Source organism: Orcinus orca, chromosome 17 (assembly GCF_937001465.1).
Source record: "Orcinus orca chromosome 17, mOrcOrc1.1, whole genome shotgun sequence".
NCBI classification, from domain to species: Eukaryota; Metazoa; Chordata; class Mammalia; order Artiodactyla; family Delphinidae; genus Orcinus; species Orcinus orca.
The window spans coordinates 38,095,441-38,116,851 of record NC_064575.1 but is presented as its reverse complement, the minus strand read 5'-3'; the positions used below and the strand labels follow the sequence as shown (position 1 = coordinate 38,116,851).

The 21,411-nt window shown below is 40.1% G+C and overlaps 2 long non-coding RNA genes across 6 annotated transcripts in view; both read left to right on the top strand.

Moving 5' to 3' along the window:
- LOC125961833 (uncharacterized) overlaps positions 1–21,411 on the top strand; it is a 155,390-nt gene that overhangs the window by 60,490 nt on the left and 73,489 nt on the right. The gene's annotated exons all lie outside the window — the stretch shown is intronic.
- LOC125961837 (uncharacterized) lies at positions 12,312–21,075 on the top strand. The gene is made up of 2 exons (XR_007472907.1): positions 12,312–12,963; positions 20,825–21,075. It is a non-coding gene; the product is annotated as an uncharacterized LOC125961837 (long non-coding RNA).

Sequence of the window (21,411 nt, the reverse complement as noted above, 5' to 3'; positions counted from 1 at the left end):
ATACACATATTCTAAATACAGCTTAGATCTGTGACACGTTTTGGCCAATGAAGTGTGAGCAGACATGATGGCCTTCAATGAGCAGCAGAGGCCTTAAATGGGCTTGTGCAGTTGGGCTCACCTCTTATGTTTCAGTGAACTTTGTGAGAAGACAGGGCCTGGGAGCTGCGGCCTCACAGTTGGGCTCCAGAGGAACATGTGTGTTACAGACCTCAAACTGACCCAAAACACGGAGCAAAACCAGCCATCTAGAGGTCTAAAAGAGAGCCACTGCAGCTAGCCAATAGGTCCAAGAAAAATAAATTCTTGTTTATGGAACTGAGTTTTGGGTCGATTTGTTCCAAAGCATTATCAGAGCAAGAGCTGACTAACACAACATCCTCCAAATCATTGTTATGTAAATGGATGCCACCATGCCTACAAGTAAGGCAATTGTGTACTCAAAATGTGAGAGTCCTTGAACTCTTGGTGCCTCTCCAACACAATGTACATGGCTAAATTTCCACAAATAAGTTCACTAATATACCACAAAGATCTCCCTAAGCTTTTATTAAATGTAATGCAAAGTTCTTTCTTTTCATTTTCTGCTTCTACATAGTTAAAATGCTTTTATCAATGTAAAATGGCTCTTACCTTTTGGCTTCTGTCGTGAGAGTCTTTTGAACTCTGAAACACTGTAGGATATCACCTATAAATGGAATCTAAAACATACAACAATTGAACGAATATAACAAAAAAGAAGGAGAGTCACCGATATAGAGAACAAACTAATGGTTGCCAGTGCGGAGGGGGAGGAGGGGGCAATACAGGGGTGGGGAAGTGAGAGATGTAAACTACTGGGTGTACGACAGGCTCAAGGATGTATTGTACAACACAGGGAATATAGCCAATATTTTGTAATAACTGTAAATGTAAAGTAACCTTTAAAAAGGATATAAAATTTTTTTAAAAAAGAAATTCATACTTAAAATTCGAAACAATTTAAATGTCCATCAACAGGAAAATGCACATATAAATTATTGGATTTCCCTACATGGGAATCCTACGTAGCGAGGAAAGTACATGAACTAGACAGATCTTTACGTGTCAGCATGGATGAACCTAGCAAAGATAACACTAAATAAAGCAAGTAACAAGAGAAAACAAAATAGAATACGATATGCAGTTTAAGAGTACTTAAACATGTAGCCTACATAGAAAGACATCCATGCCAGTGATGGAGACCAAGTTCAGAAGAGTGGTTACCCAGGGTCAGCTGGGGAGTGGCTGTGCTTGGGAAAGTGGTCACACCAGAGACTCTTCAACAGGAATGGTAATGTTTCACTTCACACGCTGGCTGGAGGACGGAGGAGTGTCTGCGATGTTATAATGTGAGCACGCTGCATGTAAAACCCATTGCTGACCACACCTAGGGGAACTGATGCGTGGGAGCTGGTAGTGGGTGGAGCCATCCAGAAGGTGGTGGTAGAAGAGGAACGTTGTACACGTAACGCCTAAGGCCTGACCAGAGGACGATCACTGCTCTAGAAACTGGACACAAATCCAACTTCTACGGCCAATCTTAGAAGACAAACTGAGGCATATTTAAAATTTTAACACTTTATGTGCGCAAAAATACATTCAATTCAGGCAGCACAAAGCGGAAGAGGTGAGGAGCACTCCAGCCACAGGAGCTGCAGAGATGTTTATTTTAAAAGGGCAGAAGCAAAGCAAGGAAACGAGTGATTTGCTATGGCTTTAACGCCTAGTTGGTGGTTTGTGACTGGGTGTCCTCAGCGGTGTTCGTCACCCTGAGGCGCTGACAGGCTTAGATTTTGGTTGGTTTAAGTGGGCGGCCGCATCGCTAGAGCCACCGCAGGCTAACGGCCTCCTTGCAGGGTTAATTTACTAACACCAATTGTCTGAGTCCTTCCTCTTACTCAGTCACTTCACTTCCTACGCCTCACTTTCTCTTCTCTAAAGTGGATATTCAGTAGTAAATTCTCTGTGGAGGTGTCAGGACAAAACAAAGTGATTATTAGGAACCACGATCATGTCCTGAATGCACGGAACACGTCACCGTTTGCCAACCACCGTGTCAAGTCAGCAGAAACGACAGAAATTAAGAGCTCTCCGCAGAAATTCACACACCCGTGCACCAGGTAAGGGACCACAGGCAGACGTTCACTCAGCCTTTCCTGCGTGCCTCAAGGAGTTCACGCTCTCTCCTGGGCGGGGCGAGCAGAGACACTTTGAGGGAGTTTAACTACTTTTAAAATGCGCTGATACAACCATGTCTCACTTTTGTTTGGATCAGTCAGCAAACGCTTTTTGGAAACCCCAAATTCTCCACACCTCCTACCTGTTGCGCTGCCGTAGTCTCGAAGCTGCCGACACCGCTCCTCAAGCCGCGTCGTCAGGGGAGGCGGGTCTGCGTGCGGAGGCACGGCGAGCGCGCAGAAGTCTTCGAGCCCCGCCCCCACGGGCCCGCCCGGAGGCTTAAACCGCAACCCCGCGGCTCGGGAGGCAGTTGATGCCCGCGCCAACACCAGGCCGCGTGTGGGCTCCGGACCGCGGCATGGAGGGCCCGGCCTAGCTGGGGCCCGTGGCCCTATGTCTTCGGGCCGCGGCCGCCGGGCGGTGGGCGCCCGAGGGGCCGGGAGGCGAGCCGGAACCCACAGGCGTGTGTGGGCATCCTGTCTGCAGCCAGCGTCCCCGAGGCCGCGCTCAGGCCATGATCACTCGGTGAAGCTGCGCCCGGACAGCACGGCCGACTCCTTCTCGCGCTCTGAGGACCTGTGCGCGCTGCAGGACTCAGTGCCTCTGCCCTCCGTGTGGGCTTCCCTGAGGGAGGGCCTGCTGGACTTAACGCCGACTGCCTCCGCGGGTAGACTGGGCGCCGCTCCTGAGCACCCTCTGCCCCTGATCTGTATCCAGAGCTTCTTCCAGCCACGGCTTGTCGAGACAGGTTTGTACTTCCCGCTTCCAGGGGCCCTCGTGTGGGCGCTGAGAAGCGGGGTTTTAAATGGTTAAAGGTGGAGGGTGGGCACTAGAATCGGTGCCCAGTGCCCGGGTGTGCGTGCACTAGACGGGGCGTGCGGCCTAGGACTCCTGCCAGCTCGGTGACCCTGGCCGAGTGCCTTAAGGCTTCAAGGTCTCAGTGTTCTCATCTGTAGCATGGGCGTAACAGGACCCAGCCTCCGTGGCGGTTACAAGGATGCACTGTGTTAATGCTTCTAGACTCTACAAAGTAGAACACTTAGCACAGTTTGGAGCATTGTTAATTGTTGCACAGATGTTACCTGGTCTGTTGAATGACTTTGCCTGGTACACACCAAAGCGATTAGGAAATGGATATATCCCAGCTTCATTTCCTTTCCATTCAAACAGGGCTCAGGAAAACAAAAATTTTTTTCAATAGGTGTATCATATATAGTGGAAAGAGCACCGGTGTGAAGGCAGCTTAGGGTTTGAATTCCAGAGCTTATGCTCTCTGTGGCCTGGACAGGTTTCTTTTGCACTACAATCCACACACTTGTAAAATGACATTAAAAACCACTCTTTCTGTGGGTTCTTAGAATTTAGCAGGTTATGTGTGTAAAGTATCCTGGCACTTGAATGAGTTGTCAGAACCAAGGGCTGCTGGAGACCATGCTTCTGCCCCTTCTTCTGGGCAGCAAGTAAACACAAGCACAGGAGTCAGTGCTCTGGAAGAAGTGAGTTCTGCTGCTACAGAGCACAGAATCTCTTTTTTCTTTGATTTAATTTTTATTCTATATTGGAGGATAGTTGATTTACAATATTGTGTTAGTTTCAGGTGTACAGTAAAGTGATTCAGTTATACATATATCCATTCCTTTTCAGATTCTTTTCCCGTACACTTTGTTACAGGATATGGAGTAGAGGTCCCTGTGCTACGCAGTAGGTCCTTGTTGATTATTTTATATATAGTCGTGTGTATATGTTAATGCAAACTCCTAATGTATCCCTCCCCGCCATCTTTCCCCTTTGCAGAGCACAGAAACTTGGAAGGGCAAGTTCAGGGTAGGATTCCTGGAGGAAGTGCCGTCCTTTCTAAGGATATGTAGAAGCTCCTGGGGTGGCAGGAGAGAGCAGTGTGTGTTGAAGTTTGAGAAATGTAAGAAAATATGGCAAAACTAATGTACAGGACTGGAACTCAGGGTTTGGGAAAGAAATGAGAGTCGATACTGAAAACTTAGTGGGGCCCAACAGAAAGGCGCCTTGTTTGTCCTGTCAGAAGTTTGGATGTTTATCCTGAAGGCTGCGGGAAACACCAAAGAACAGTGAAATGGAATTCTGGTTTAGAGGCTCACTTGGACCTCCATGTGGAAGGCAGTTGATTGGGTGCAGGGTGAATTGTAATCTAAGGGTCCCACTTAAGTTATAAAAGGTGGGACCGGGTTTTGCAGATCTGAGAGAGAATGGGTGAGGCCTGGTGACCAGTTAGAAAAGGGAGGGCAGCAAGCGTGGGTGACAGTTTACAGCTGCATCTTTTTGAGAGATACAGAGCACAGTAGAAAGGGATTGGGGGTGGCGAGAGGATCTTACTTCATCTTCAGTGCTTTAGAGGGGCCTGGTAGATAGGTCTGGGCCCAAGGTACAGATGTGGGCTTTTGGGAGGACAGGTGTTTGAAGGCATGGTAGAGACTTCGGTTATCCACAAGAATATCCAAAGAATCATAGGTCTGAGAGTTTTTTTAAGTGGGTATATTTGAGGATGTTTATAAGCTGAGAGAAAGTAGCCAACAGAGGAAGGGTGTAAAGATCTAGGAGAGGAAGTGATTGTTCATTTGTTTTTGAAAGCTGAATACTTATCGTGTGCCTGGCCCTTTTCTTAGATCTGGGGTTCACACCATCTGTTATCTCTTCTGCAAGGACAGTTGAATTCATGCCCCGGTGAACAGAAGTCAGATTATTCTTTGCATCCCATTCAGGTGTAAGAACTGTTTTGTACCTCTGAAGGGAAGCAAGCTCTATCCTTTGGTCACCTGCTGATGATAATAGCATTGGCTGAGTCCTGACCATTTACAACGAAGGCACTTGTGTAGGTAATAAGTTCCAGGAGGGCCCAAACTGAGTATGTCTGTTTCAGCATTTAGCATGGTTTAGCATCTGAGAGGCCGGTACATTATTGGCATATAGTAGACTTAAAAATGAATATTTGTGGATTGTCTGAATGAGTGGATGTGTGTGATTCACATCCTATTTGCAGGTCCTATGCCCTGCAATGGATTTTCAGTGTCAGGTTGTGAAAGTATTTATGACGGGGATTGGCATTGTTCCCTATCTAATGGATAAAGATTACACATGAAAGGACTTTACACTGACATCCTAAAAGCCTCATAGGAATTACTTAACAAAAAAATAAAATTGGATTCTGTATAATTTCTAATTTGTAAGCTGGCCAGAACACTGGTATTTCAGCCAGTCCTCTGGTAGTTCCGATGACGTCCCCATGATCACCCAGGCATAATCAGAATGGCTTTAGGATTTGGGAGCCAAAATGTTCCTCAGTATTTACGGCTTTGCTCGTCCATTTAAGAAAATGGACTATTGAAAAAATAGCTTCAGACACAATATGGCATTTTATGATTTAGCATGAAATCTGAGAAATATAGAGGTTATCGGAAGCCTGCAGTGGTAACGTTCCCTCTGCTATTGAAGTTATTGTCTTTAAACAAAGATTCTACATCACTAATGCTATATATATATATTTTATGATATTCAGGTTAATTTCCAATTCTAAGGAAGTAACTGGTTGGTTGGTATGAGAGATGGTGTGGCTTCCAAAGGTGAAAAGTATTATTTTGTTGTACTTTCTGGCTACCTAAGGATGGGAGAGGCCCAGGACACTGCAGTCAGTATATTATGTGGAGCAGGTTATATTGTGGTTTATTTATGAACTTTTACATGTTTATTTTCTTCTTTGTGGTATGCGGGCCTCTCACTGTTGCGGCCTCTCCCGTTGAGGAGCACAGGCTCCGGACGCGCAGGCTCAGCGGCCATGGCTCACGGGCCTAGCCACTCCGCGGCATGTGGGATCTTCCCGGACTGGGGCACGAACCCGTGTCCCCTGCATAGGCAGGCAGACTCTCAACCACTGTGCCACAAGGGAAGCCCACATGTTTATTTTCTATGCAAGTTTGTGTGCTCCTTTTTGAGTTTTGGTAGATAAGTGTTTTGTAACTTTGGAATACTTGGAGTTATATATATATATATTTTAATGTAGTAGTTAAAGCCGTGGAGAGTGTACTAGTCTACCTAGGTTCAAATTCTGGCTTTACCCTATGACTTCCCTGTGGCTTCCTCTGCTCACCTATTAAAAAGGAGGATAATAAGACTGCTGTGGTGAGTTATATACTAAGTGCTATTTAAGCATTTGCTATAATGATCATGTATACTCGAAGGCAAGGAACTTGCCCCTTGATCGTTTCTGTATTCCTAGTGCTTAAGAATTCCTAGTGCTTTCCTAGTGCATTGTCTTAGGATAGAGATAGCTCAGTATAGTTCTTCTCACTATAAAGTACTGTTACGTTGAAAGTCTTTGCTTGTGTACGAAAAATCTATGACATATCTGCTGAGGACAAGGAAAGGAATAGTTTTAAAACTGCAATGGATAACAAAAGATTGTATGATGTAATGCCTTTATTATGTAATTATAAAACTAACAAATGATCATGGTAGAAAATTTGAAAAACTCCTAGACAAAAGAGAGATCAACAAAATTTGGAGTAACTTTCAGAGTGTAGAGTTGTCCATGAATATTAGTGCTTTCATATTTTCCAGGACTTTAAGTAGACTCTGCTTCTTAAGAGTCTATTCATGATATTTTACTTTAATGATGTTTTCATCATGGGGACACACACACACACAGAAATCTGTTAAAAAAAAAAAAGAAAGGCATGTAAATCACTGATGTTTCAGATAGCCACATGAAATAAAGTGAGAAAGGTCAACAAGCTGAAAGAATGTGGAGTAGCTTCTCCTTAATTGCTTACATAACTCTGATAATTACCTCTTTGTGGATAAAGTAATTAATGGGGAATCTAATTCAAGAAAAATGTATGAACTGCAAGCCTTCTCAAAGCCAAGTATTTCTTTCCACAAAAGGTTACTTTCCACGGCCATGCTTCCTTATTACCAGACAGGGAAAGAGTATTGTATGGCAAAGGATCTTCCTGAAGGAGGGTGCTTCCCACACTGATTGTCATAAATGACTTCGGAATTACTGTTGCTGTATTACCAAAATCTTAAACTAGGATATTTTTGACAAATGCGGTCCTTAGTTAATTTTTAGAGCTACAAACTGTCAGATGGCTCTGAAATAACAATTGTCTGGCTATTCTTCAGGGTGATCACAATATGGAAATGACCTTGAGGTATCACTAAAAAGCAGGAAGGTGTGAGTCTTCCTTTCGTGCCAGAGTGAAATGCGAGTTGGAGTTGGAGTTGGAAAAGAGGCCCACAACCAAGTGATAGAGAAGGAAATGTGAGGTCATTGGTGAAAAACCAGGTTGAAGTTAAGGTGAAGAGGCATGAGGAAATGGGCAACTGTTCCAGTATTACAAAGATCATCAAGAAGCATATCCATGAATGTGGTTTGTATTGCAATCTGCTGAAAAAGAGACAAATATCCTGGCCTAGTCTTCATGGAGATTATATTTTATTGATTCTGATAATAGATTATTGTTGAAAAGGGCCTCCTATAAATTATAACCATGCAAAGGCAGCAAGATAATTTATTTTTCTTTATGTACGTGTTTCTCATTCCTACTCACTTCTCTCTTAGGGGAAGAGAAAATCACACACACAAAAAAATGTCAAGTCTCAGCTATTCCTTTTCAAAATAATTTTTTTTGCAAATTCCAGTGGAGGCAATAGGTTAACTGTTAAGATTTGTAAGGCCGAAAAACTAGATTTTTACAAAGTGTAGCCAAATTCCATTCCATAAATAATAGCTTTGGAAAGAATATGTGGTGATGCAAAGTTGGAAAAAGCTGGTTTTCCTTCCGTGAATGGCTTCACTGTGTTGGGAGAAGAGGCAGAGAAGAAATCAAAGTAATTAAACATGGGGTGAGTTTTCCCGATAGGGGACTCTAGTGCTTTAAAATAGACTAGATAATCCTAGGGATAATCTGAGGGTAGAACAGACCAATGCCTCATTTCCAATCTGGTACCCTGGAAGAAAACAGTGTATTTCCTTTGAGGTCTTGAGAGGTTTTTCTTCTGCTTTGTTTTGGTTTTGGTTCATTTTGTAATCAACCTTATTAAGGTATCATTTACATACAATAAAATGCAGACATTTTTAGTCAACGGTTCAGTGACTTTTAATTAATGTATACATTTGTTTAACTACCACCCCCATAAAGATAGATAACAATTCTAAAACCCTAGAAAGTTTCCTCCTAGGCTTTTGCAAAAGTAACCCCATCTCCCACCCCAAGGCAACCACGGATCTGTTTTTTATCTTTAGAGATGACTTTTGACCAGTTTAGAATCTCATGTAAGTTGAATAATACAGTGGGTGCCCTTTTGATCTGGCTTTACTTGCTCAGCATATGGTTTTTGAGATGCATTCATGTTGGGATGTTTTAAACCAGGACTTTAGCCTGGGTGGCTGATGTTGTCTGAAGGCACCTATAGGTACAGCTGAGTCTCTGGCATTGTCACTGTCTGTTCTTGGCTCAGTATTTTCAACTTTACTAAGAAGCACAAGGTTGAAGTAAGGAAGATCATTGTCAGTATAATGGAGGTGAAGTGGGTTCTGTTATATAATATTCTCAGCAAAAATTGACCTGCTTGGAATCATTGTGTTGATAATCGACAAGGATTCTCTTCCTCCAAAAGCCTTGATACTATATAAAACTTCTAAAGGACGCTGTCCTAGGACCCTTCTTTTAGTTTTCATATTTTGGGAAACATTTCTGGAAAATTCAAATGCTCGCAACCTGAAAGAAGCAATTATTCACCTGAAGCCTAACTCTGCTAAAGTTGAGTTGTCCGACCGTTACATGCTGATAGAACCCAAACAGCCTTGCAAAACAATGCTCTCTTATTGGATATAAGCATATAGATTGTTTAAGGTGTAGGTGTGTATGCAGTAAAGTGAAAAAACAAAGAATCTTTGAGTTTCCCTTGCTGTTTTTTTTTATTTTGTCATTTAAGTTTCTATAGCGTATGCTAATAGTTCAGGGAAACCTCAGGTTAGTTTTAGGTCCACTCTTTACATAAATGTTGAAGTACTCCATACCCACCTTTTTTCTACCTTCCTTCTTTTCTTCCATCTTTCCTTTCTAACTTCTTATAATCCATTATACTTAATCCTGCATTTGCTGAGGTGGCAATTAGTGTAGGAAAATACTGTGAAATTTTGCTGTTCAGAATGCATGTTGACCAAATTCTATATTGAGAAAAGGTCTGAATTTACCCAGAGTAACCCTTTCTCAGAGTCTTTGAATAAACGCCATAGAAAGTGGGCTATATATAATATCCTGACAGGTATGTAGAACTCATAGCAATTGCCCTAAAGAGCTTACCTAGCGTAGATGCATATGAATGCATTTAATGATTGTTTTATTGGCAGCAGTGCCGACATACACAGTCTGTTTTGTTTTATATCATTCTCATTACCTGCTGTTTACCACTGTATACATTGCTAATGGCGTGGTTTCTATGGCTTGTGAATTTCACGGCCAAATAATATGTAATTTATTGCACAATTCAGTGTAGAAGATGGAGATTCCATAACTTTTCGTGAGCTCTTTGCCCCTTTGGAATGTATTACACTGAGATCAGGCAAAGTAATAAATTTATTTCAAATGTGCATGATAGCTAAACATCAATTAGGACTGATGGGCAATATTTCTTCTTCCAGCAACATAACAGTTTTTAAAGACTAAGCCATTGAACGTGGAGTCACTGAACATGGGACTCAGTTCACTGGGATCCTTCTTAGAAAAATAAAGGACAACTTGAATTGGATTTGTGTGGCTTATTCAAGTAGTAACTAATCAGCTACATCTTGGTGAACTTAATTTGTCACAGTCGTTTGGTATTTTATTAACTCTCTTCCCCTTCTTCCCCCGACTCTCACGAGAATGGATCATGAATATCTTAAAACATATTACGTCATCTTCCATCCCTGTTAATCTAACTACAAACGCACACTTTCCTTATCCAATGTAACTTACTGTCTTTTAGAGTGGCTGGGGTTTTAATTCTCTACAAAATTAAAAACAGCAAAGAGAAACATTTTCAAGGAGTCACCACATTGTAGCGCTTTAGAAAGAAAACTTTAGAATTAAGGGCAACTATATCATTTTATAGCTAAAGCACCTGAGGCCTAAAGTAGGAAGGTAACCATCAAGGTCAGGGAAGGGGTAGAAGATCAGGTTTCAAGCTGAGGAAGAGTCTACAGGGACTCAATCTGAGCAGGTCGGAAACTGAAAGAGACCACAAATGTTCTAGGAAGGCTGGCATCTGGCCTCAAGTGTGGCATTCAGACAGGGAGTGGGCCCGGGGGGAACTGCGCTTCTGCAGTAGGCAGAGAACTCCACTTCCTCTCCGGAAAGTGCCACTGACAACAGGGAGTTGAGGGGAAAGAGCAATGAATTCCAGTCCACCTGAGAAAGAAGGCCAGTTTGATTAACTCTGAATTTAGGCTTATTTCAGATACTTCTTGAGAAAGAACTTGGACAAGAGCAAGTCCCATGCAGCCTCTTTTAAATCCATGCCCAGTATTTTCTGGTGGAGCTGCTTAAACGCTCCAAGTGACTCCAGTATTTTAATTTCACTCTGTATTTAATCCCGACAGTTCTATGATTGACTATTTAATGGTCAAATGAGTAGGGTCACAAAAGAGTGTGAATGTATTTTACAGGATGAGGATGGGCGGAGTGGAGCAGTCTGGAATAGGATACCAATAAAAACGGATCTTGGTAAAGAAGAACGTCTATTAGAAATGGAGAGGAATTCGCAAGGAAATTAGTGCCTGACACCACGCCCGTCTCTCTGCAGGTTTAGAAGCTAGTTTCTAATTTTATTTTCATAGGAGATGTGCCTGTGATGAATTGTCTTTTACCTCCACACTATTTATCACATGGACATATTGTGAAGTTTGTGTGAGAGAAAGCAAGTATTAGAATGTGTCTTGCAAGGAGCTATAAACACTTCCTGGAACAATCTAGGATAGAAGGAAAAGGAAAGGAAGGTGGAAACAAAGGAGAAAGACAGCTAGTGATGCTGGAGTCTCTCGCTGGGATTTGTGGTATCTCGTTTTGAAACTAACTACAGAAAGTCAGAACTTGACTGATTGTTTCTTGATCACGGTTTGTTTTCAGTTTTGTTTTTTTCTTGCTCTCTCATCAGTTATTCCAGCCAGTGCCAAGTCATTTTCAGTTTCAGTAAGCATGCCTGTCTTGTTTCCATTTGCATTATTCATGCAAACGTTGATTGAACTGATGACCCCGAGTTATCACGGAAATAAGTGGATAAACCTAAATAAAATCTAACAGCACAAAAGAGTAATAATAAAATATATCAAAAATTAGAATGCATTAAAACAAATGGAAGAAGAAAAAGTAGTAAAAGAAATTTAAGATCTCAGCATTGCTTGAGAAGCAGTAAAAGAGCTAATAAGTCATGGTACATGTGTAACTGCTACTTGTGTAAAATTAACAAGCTAATGTAAGGGAAAATGGAATTTGAACAAATCTCAAAGGAAGAAATAAGAGCAAAAGGAACATAACAAGGTGGGACAAACAGTAAACAAGGAGTAAACGGTCTGTAAGAAAATACATTAACTGTAAATACTCAAATTAAAGGACAAGGATTATTGAAACAAACAAAAAACATAATTCTATGCCACCTACAAAAGACAAGAGTCAGATTGAAAATGAAAGGATTCAAAAGTTATGTCATAACAACAATAAGTAAAATTGAAGAAGATTTTTTAATGTTAACATAGATTTCAAAGCAAAAAGTATCACTGGCGATAAGGCAGGATAATAAAACCCACTGTTACTTTACAAGGAATATATTATAAATCTAAACTTCAATGCAATATATGAAGGGAAATTCCAAAAATCTAAGTAGAAATAGAAAAATCTAAATTACCTAGATCAGAAACATAGAACCACAACAAATCAGCAAATTATAGGAGATCTGAATACCATCATGAAAAACTTTGGCCTAAATTTACATAAAACACCGCACCAACAATGATGGAATATATGTATTACGCAGAAATTTTTAGGTGCACATGGCACATTTATAAAATTGACTATATTCTGGTTATAACACAAGACTCTGAATAAGCAAGAAATTTAAACCTATATAACCAATATTTTACCAAATAGTTGGATATTAAAAACATACTTCTGATCATTATGTAGGTCAAAGATAAAGTCGCAATGGGAATTAGAATTTTATTAATTCAATGATAATGAAAATACGCCATAACAAAACCTGTGGGTTGCAAATAAAGCTGTGGTCATAGAGAAGTTTATGTATTCCAGTTATACTCTCTAAATATAAAAGGGAAAGGAATAAAGCAACTAGAAGATAACCTATCACCCTGAGGTAGGCAGCTCCTGAACTGTACCTGGTGGGGAAGGCAGGGCAGAACTTCAGGAGGCCAGCTGGGAGCACGGTGAACACCATGTCAGGAGCAGTCTCCAAGAAAGAGAATTTAATGTACAAAGGGATGCCTAAAATATATTTAAGAGCTAGCACCCTGACCCCTCTTAAGGATGACTTGTGTTGCTGGGGAAAAAATAAGAAGTGCTCGATGTAGAAGGTGAATAGCTTTATAATTCCCAGGAGAATCTTGGTACCAGGACCACACAAGAAAGAACTTGGAGTCCCCATGGCTAATCCAGCAGAGAGAAAAGGAGGAACAGAGATGCGAGAGAAAATAAAGGGAACTCTTGGTGCAATTCGGTGCTGCTGCAGGCCCAAGTCCAGGTATGTGCTCTCTATCTCCACATCTTAAATAAAAGCCACCATGTTCCTCAGTCTTTCAGGTACTTAGAATTTCTCTTTAGAACCTGAAAATGGGGTCAGGTTTCCTGTCTGCATTGCTACAGTACAAAATAGAGGCAGGATGTTTGAAATAGTTCTCCATCTGGCAGAGGAGGCCTTGAAGCTGTGAGCCACTCACTGCACACCAGCAGGACATGAAGGATTCTTGAGCAGATCTGAAGCTTCTGGGAGCTACTGGGAGGCCTTTGAGGAGTTAAATCCCATAGAAAATACTGTACCTTCAATGGCCCCTTCTCCCTCTCTGTCCAGTCTTCCTCCACTCCCGTGGGGGCCCAAAGGGGTTTAATGAGCACTCTTTGACTTGTACTTGGTGGTCCCAGAACTTGACGTGGGCTTGGAGACTTCCATGAAAAGTCTGCCTTCCATCTACTGGCTTGGGTTTCTTGGGCTCTCTGCTCCAGGCTAATCCCTTCAACCTGCTTTTTCCATTTCTGCCAATAATCCCCCTCTCCAGACCTTCCTAATGCTCTTCTGGGGCGGGAGGAGACTTACTGAGGGCAATGTTTATTTCTAGAGGGAGAGGTGACCACATGACTTCACAGTGGTCGTACCCTTGATTATTCAGTTTCTGTCTAGATTAGTCGTGGGTGTTTGTGCACCCCAGCCTCACCCCCAGGAGGCTTTAGAACACTGTCCTTATCTCAGCACTGAGCCTCTCTCTAGCCTCCTTCCCTCTCTCTCCTTACCCATCTTTACCCATAGACTCGAGGCTTTCTGCACTTCTGATGAAGGTAAGTACTTCACAGAACCTCTGCTACAGAACCAAACATATTGAAATGACTCTTTACGAAGATACTGAAACAACAGAAAAAGAATACATGACAATTGTTTCTCCTGAGGGTTCAGTTACCTAGGGGGCCTTTAGCAAACTTTGATAAATGTAACCTTTCCGTCCTTGGCAATAGTTGATCACACTGTGAGGAAAACAAGTTAGAGAATGGAAAAATAATATTTGGATTTCAACGAAATAATAAAGATGCAGGGGCTATCTTTGACTTTTGCAAGGTGAGAAGACAGTTTACATTTTGATTATTTGATGGCAGTAATCCCTTTTAAAACAGGGCCAGTCTGCATGATGCATTTAAAAATCAACCTTTTCAAATATAGCCATAACCCCCACAAGATTTCTTGATTTCTCTGGGGTCAGATAAACCGTCACATTTCACAGTGGTGCCCTGTACATGAAAGTGATAAACATAACCTGGAAGCACAGCAGTGGCTAAAAATATGGAGCTGGTAGCCATTCGTTGAAATTATTTTTTGCTTTTAATTCATTGCATAAAATGCTAATGTCCAAATTAAGGCAGGTACATCTTACCAACCGTCAAGAGCTTCAACCCTGCTAACAGCTAAGTATGCACTTTTAAACCCTACTTTAACTGCTCCAGAAACTTACTGGGTTTCTTTAATGCCTCTTTTACTATTTCCTTTGTGTCATTTTGTTTTTCTTTAAAAACACAGCTGTGTGATCTTGGGGAAGTTATATTATTTCCTTGAGACTTGGTTGCCTTCTCTGTGCATATCTGGGTATAATTTTAGTATTGCTCAATAAAATTTTTGTTGATAATGAAAATATTCTATATCTGTACTATGTAAAGCAGTATTCTACAGTTACATGGAGCTAATAAACATCTTTGAAATATGGCAAATGCAACTGAGGAACTGAATTTTTAATCTTATTTTTAAATTTGTTTAAATATAAATAACGCCACGTGGCTAGCATCTGTTGACAGTACAAATCTACATAATATTTTAAGGACACTCTCCACTCAAAAACTCTACCATTCATTAACTCAACCTAAATATTTTTGCCCCCTGACAAACAGAAAATAATTTATGCTTCCCTTGAAATTATCTGTCAAGTCCTTTATCAGTTTGGGGACATTATATTCTTAAAATTCACTTTGCTTTATGAAACTTTAATAATGTTGGAGTTCCCTGCCCTTGGTACCACCTTTGTGATGATGGGAAATATTGTGGATGATCAAGGGCCATTTCAAGAGATCATGGAGAGAAATCTCCTTTTGGATTTAATTTCATTATGAGGATGTCAAAATGCTAAATTACTTAAAATAAAACCCATACCGTTTTTATGCTAAGTTATATTCTACATGTAGCTGGAAAAATGTTAAAAAGATTTTTAAAGAACTGTGCATCTATTTTTGAAGCTGATTTGGCTGTTCAAGCCTTGTTAGCACTTTATCCATCTCAGTGCTATTTCACTTAGTAAACAAATGCAGTTGCCATAATTGCTGCATATGTGTCTGTGTTCCCTTCTAGGCTATATGTTTTTGAAGTTAGAAACTATATTTATATCACAGCCCCTATGTATAGCACAATATCCATTGCTAATTCAGATTGTGTTTTAAGATATGAGACAAAATTTAAGACTTTTATTATAGTCATAAACATCTAGCAAACCAACCAGAAAATAAAAACTAATTTTCAGTGGGTTGGCCAAGAACAAAAAAGAGAGGAATACCTAGTGCAAAATCATATCTCTAATAACTACTGTTGGATTTAGAGCACACACATGCTAAACTTATTTTAAAATATCTTCTCATCAAAGATTTGAGGTTGGACCTGAAAATATTATATCAGAAGTGAAAATAATTATGTGGTCTGACCAGCATGGATCATACAAAGTAAGTGTATACTATATATAAAGTAGATAAACTACGAGGGGCTACTGTATAGCACAGGCAACTATATTCAACACCTTGTAATAACCTGTAAAGGAAAAGGATCTGAAAAAATAAATATATATATCTGAATCACTTGGCTGTACACTTGAAACACAACATTGTCAATCAACTATACTTCAAGTAAAACAAAACAAAACAAAGTGTAAAGGGAAGTATAGTTTTATAAATTCACCTCTGATATCCAATGAACCAACTGAAAGACAACAGAAAGTACAACTTTCTAGGAGACAGGACATGGCCGGCAAACCAGGCCGTTACCCTCGGTAACGGTCATACCTGCCAAAAAAATATACAGACTAGCCTGCATTCATGAATTCATAGGAATTCTTCATTTATCTGGCATTATTAGGCAATGAAGTATTGTATGTTAGGAAAAGTTTTTTTTTAAATGACAAATTTAAGAGGAGTTATTTTAACCTTCACTCGGTAATTTTTTTCTAAAATTAAGAAATGTATCCACTGGTGTATCTAATGTTTCTGTGATAACTCGGGGTCATCAGTTCAATCAACGTTTGCATGAATAATGCAAATGGAAACAAGACAGGCATGCTTACTGAAACTGAAAATGACATGGCACTGGCTGGAGTAACTGATGAGAGAGCAAGAAAAAAACAAAAATGAAAACAAACTGTGATCAAGAAACAATCAGTCAAGGTCTGACTTTCTGTAGTTAGTTTCAAAAAGAGATACCACAAATCCCAGCGAGAGACTCCAGCATCATTAGCTGTCTTTCTCCTTTGTTTCCACCTTCCTTTCCTTTTCCTTCTACCCTAGATTGTTCCAGGAAGTGTTTATAGCTCCTTGCAAGACACATTCTAATACTTGCTTTCTCTCACACAAACTTCACAATATGTCCATGTGATAAATAGTGTGGAGGTAAAAGACAATTCATCACAGGCACATCTCCTATGAAAATAAAATTAGAAACTAGCTTCTAAACCTGCAGAGAGACGGGCGTGGTGTCAGGCACTAATTTCCTTGCGAATTCCTCTCCATTTCTAATAGACGTTCTTCTTTACCAAGATCCCTTTTTATTGGTGTCCTGTTCCAGACTGCTCCACTCCGCCCATCCTCATCCTGTAAAATACATTCACACTCTTTTGTGACCCTACTCATTTGCCCATTAAATAATCAGTCATAGAACTGTCGGAATTAAATACAGAGTGAAATTAAAATACTGGAGTCACTTGGAGGGTTTAAGCAGCTCCACCAGAAAATACTGGGCATGGATTTAAAAGAGGCTGCATGGGACTTGCTCTTGTCCAAGTTCTTTCTCAAGAAGTATCTGAAATAAGCCTAAATTCAGAGTTAATCAGACTGGCCTGCTTTCTCAGGTGGACTGGAATTCATTGCTCTTTCCCCTCAACTCCCTGATGTCAGTGGCACTTTCTGGAGGGGAGGTGGACTTCTCTGCCTACTGCAGAAGCGCAGTTCCCCCCGGGCCCACTCCCTGTCTGAATCCCACACCTGAGGCAGATGCCAGCATTCCCAGAACATTTGTGGTCTCCTTTCAGTTTCCGACCTGCTCAGATTGAGTCCCTGTAGACTCTTCCTCAGCTTGAAACCTGATCTTCTACCCCTTCCCTGACCTTGATGGTTACCTTCCTACTTTAGGCCTCAGGTGCTTTAGCTATAAAATGATATAGTTGCCCTTAATTCTAAAGTTTTCTTTCTAAAGCGCTACAATGTGGTGACTCCTTGAAAATGTTTCTCTTTGCTGGTTTTAATTTTGTAGAGAATTAAAACCCCAGCCACTCTAAAAGACAGTAAGTTACATTGGATAAGGAAAGTGTGCGTTTGTAGTTAGATTAACAGGGATGGAAGATGACGTAATATGTTTTAAGATATTCATGATCCATTCTCGTGAGAGTCGGGGGAAGAAGGGGAAGAGAGTTAATAAAATACCAAACGACTGTGACAAATTAAGTTCACCAAGATGTAGGTGATTAGTTACTACTTGAATAAGCCACACAAATCCAATTCAAGTTGTCCTTTATTTTTCTAAGAAGGATCCCAGTGAACTGAGTCCCATGTTCAGTGACTCCACGTTCAATGGCTTAGTCTTTAAAAACTGTTATGTTGCTGGAAGAAGAAATATTGCCCATCAGTCCTAATTGATGTTTAGCTATCATGCACATTTGAAATAAATTTATTACTTTGCCTGATCTCAGTGTAATACATTCCAAAGGGGCAAAGAGCTCACGAAAAGTTATGGAATCTCCATCTTCTACACTGAATTGTGCAATAAATTACATATTATTTGGCCGTGAAATTCACAAGCCATAGAAACCACGCCATTAGCAATGTATACAGTGGTAAACAGCAGGTAATGAGAATGATATAAAACAAAACAGACTGTGTATGTCGGCACTGCTGCCAATAAAACAATCATTAAATGCATTCATATGCATCTACGCTAGGTAAGCTCTTTAGGGCAATTGCTATGAGTTCTACATACCTGTCAGGATATTATATATAGCCCACTTTCTATGGCGTTTATTCAAAGACTCTGAGAAAGGGTTACTCTGGGTAAATTCAGACCTTTTCTCAATATAGAATTTGGTCAACATGCATTCTGAACAGCAAAATTTCACAGTATTTTCCTACACTAATTGCCACCTCAGCAAATGCAGGATTAAGTATAATGGATTATAAGAAGTTAGAAAGGAAAGATGGAAGAAAAGAAGGAAGGTAGAAAAAAGGTGGGTATGGAGTACTTCAACATTTATGTAAAGAGTGGACCTAAAACTAACCTGAGGTTTCCCTGAACTATTAGCATACGCTATAGAAACTTAAATGACAAAATAAAAAAAAACAGCAAGGGAAACTCAAAGATTCTTTGTTTTTTCACTTTACTGCATACACACCTACACCTTAAACAATCTATATGCTTATATCCAATAAGAGAGCATTGTTTTGCAAGGCTGTTTGGGTTCTATCAGCATGTAACGGTCGGACAACTCAACTTTAGCAGAGTTAGGCTTCAGGTGAATAATTGCTTCTTTCAGGTTGCGAGCATTTGAATTTTCCAGAAATGTTTCCCAAAATATGAAAACTAAAAGAAGGGTCCTAGGACAGCGTCCTTTAGAAGTTTTATATAGTATCAAGGCTTTTGGAGGAAGAGAATCCTTGTCGATTATCAACACAATGATTCCAAGCAGGTCAATTTTTGCTGAGAATATTATATAACAGAACCCACTTCACCTCCATTATACTGACAATGATCTTCCTTACTTCAACCTTGTGCTTCTTAGTAAAGTTGAAAATACTGAGCCAAGAACAGACAGTGACAATGCCAGAGACTCAGCTGTACCTATAGGTGCCTTCAGACAACATCAGCCACCCAGGCTAAAGTCCTGGTTTAAAACATCCCAACATGAATGCATCTCAAAAACCATATGCTGAGCAAGTAAAGCCAGATCAAAAGGGCACCCACTGTATTATTCAACTTACATGAGATTCTAAACTGGTCAAAAGTCATCTCTAAAGATAAAAAACAGATCCGTGGTTGCCTTGGGGTGGGAGATGGGGTTACTTTTGCAAAAGCCTAGGAGGAAACTTTCTAGGGTTTTAGAATTGTTATCTATCTTTATGGGGGTGGTAGTTAAACAAATGTATACATTAATTAAAAGTCACTGAACCGTTGACTAAAAATGTCTGCATTTTATTGTATGTAAATGATACCTTAATAAGGTTGATTACAAAATGAACCAAAACCAAAACAAAGCAGAAGAAAAACCTCTCAAGACCTCAAAGGAAATACACTGTTTTCTTCCAGGGTACCAGATTGGAAATGAGGCATTGGTCTGTTCTACCCTCAGATTATCCCTAGGATTATCTAGTCTATTTTAAAGCACTAGAGTCCCCTATCGGGAAAACTCACCCCATGTTTAATTACTTTGATTTCTTCTCTGCCTCTTCTCCCAACACAGTGAAGCCATTCACGGAAGGAAAACCAGCTTTTTCCAACTTTGCATCACCACATATTCTTTCCAAAGCTATTATTTATGGAATGGAATTTGGCTACACTTTGTAAAAATCTAGTTTTTCGGCCTTACAAATCTTAACAGTTAACCTATTGCCTCCACTGGAATTCGCAAAAAAAATTATTTTGAAAAGGAATAGCTGAGACTTGACATTTTTTTGTGTGTGTGATTTTCTCTTCCCCTAAGAGAGAAGTGAGTAGGAATGAGAAACACGTACATAAAGAAAAATAAATTATCTTGCTGCCTTTGCATGGTTATAATTTATAGGAGGCCCTTTTCAACAATAATCTATTATCAGAATCAATAAAATATAATCTCCATGAAGACTAGGCCAGGATATTTGTCTCTTTTTCAGCAGATTGCAATACAAACCACATTCATGGATATGCTTCTTGATGATCTTTGTAATACTGGAACAGTTGCCCATTTCCTCATGCCTCTTCACCTTAACTTCAACCTGGTTTTTCACCAATGACCTCACATTTCCTTCTCTATCACTTGGTTGTGGGCCTCTTTTCCAACTCCAACTCCAACTCGCATTTCACTCTGGCACGAAAGGAAGACTCACACCTTCCTGCTTTTTAGTGATACCTCAAGGTCATTTCCATATTGTGATCACCCTGAAGAATAGCCAGACAATTGTTATTTCAGAGCCATCTGACAGTTTGTAGCTCTAAAAATTAACTAAGGACCGCATTTGTCAAAAATATCCTAGTTTAAGATTTTGGTAATACAGCAACAGTAATTCCGAAGTCATTTATGACAATCAGTGTGGGAAGCACCCTCCTTCAGGAAGATCCTTTGCCATACAATACTCTTTCCCTGTCTGGTAATAAGGAAGCATGGCCGTGGAAAGTAACCTTTTGTGGAAAGAAATACTTGGCTTTGAGAAGGCTTGCAGTTCATACATTTTTCTTGAATTAGATTCCCCATTAATTACTTTATCCACAAAGAGGTAATTATCAGAGTTATGTAAGCAATTAAGGAGAAGCTACTCCACATTCTTTCAGCTTGTTGACCTTTCTCACTTTATTTCATGTGGCTATCTGAAACATCAGTGATTTACATGCCTTTCTTTTTTTTTTTTAACAGATTTCTGTGTGTGTGTGTGTCCCCATGATGAAAACATCATTAAAGTAAAATATCATGAATAGACTCTTAAGAAGCAGAGTCTACTTAAAGTCCTGGAAAATATGAAAGCACTAATATTCATGGACAACTCTACACTCTGAAAGTTACTCCAAATTTTGTTGATCTCTCTTTTGTCTAGGAGTTTTTCAAATTTTCTACCATGATCATTTGTTAGTTTTATAATTACATAATAAAGGCATTACATCATACAATCTTTTGTTATCCATTGCAGTTTTAAAACTATTCCTTTCCTTGTCCTCAGCAGATATGTCATAGATTTTTCGTACACAAGCAAAGACTTTCAACGTAACAGTACTTTATAGTGAGAAGAACTATACTGAGCTATCTCTATCCTAAGACAATGCACTAGGAAAGCACTAGGAATTCTTAAGCACTAGGAATACAGAAACGATCAAGGGGCAAGTTCCTTGCCTTCGAGTATACATGATCATTATAGCAAATGCTTAAATAACACTTAGTATATAACTCACCACAGCAGTCTTATTATCCTCCTTTTTAATAGGTGAGCAGAGGAAGCCACAGGGAAG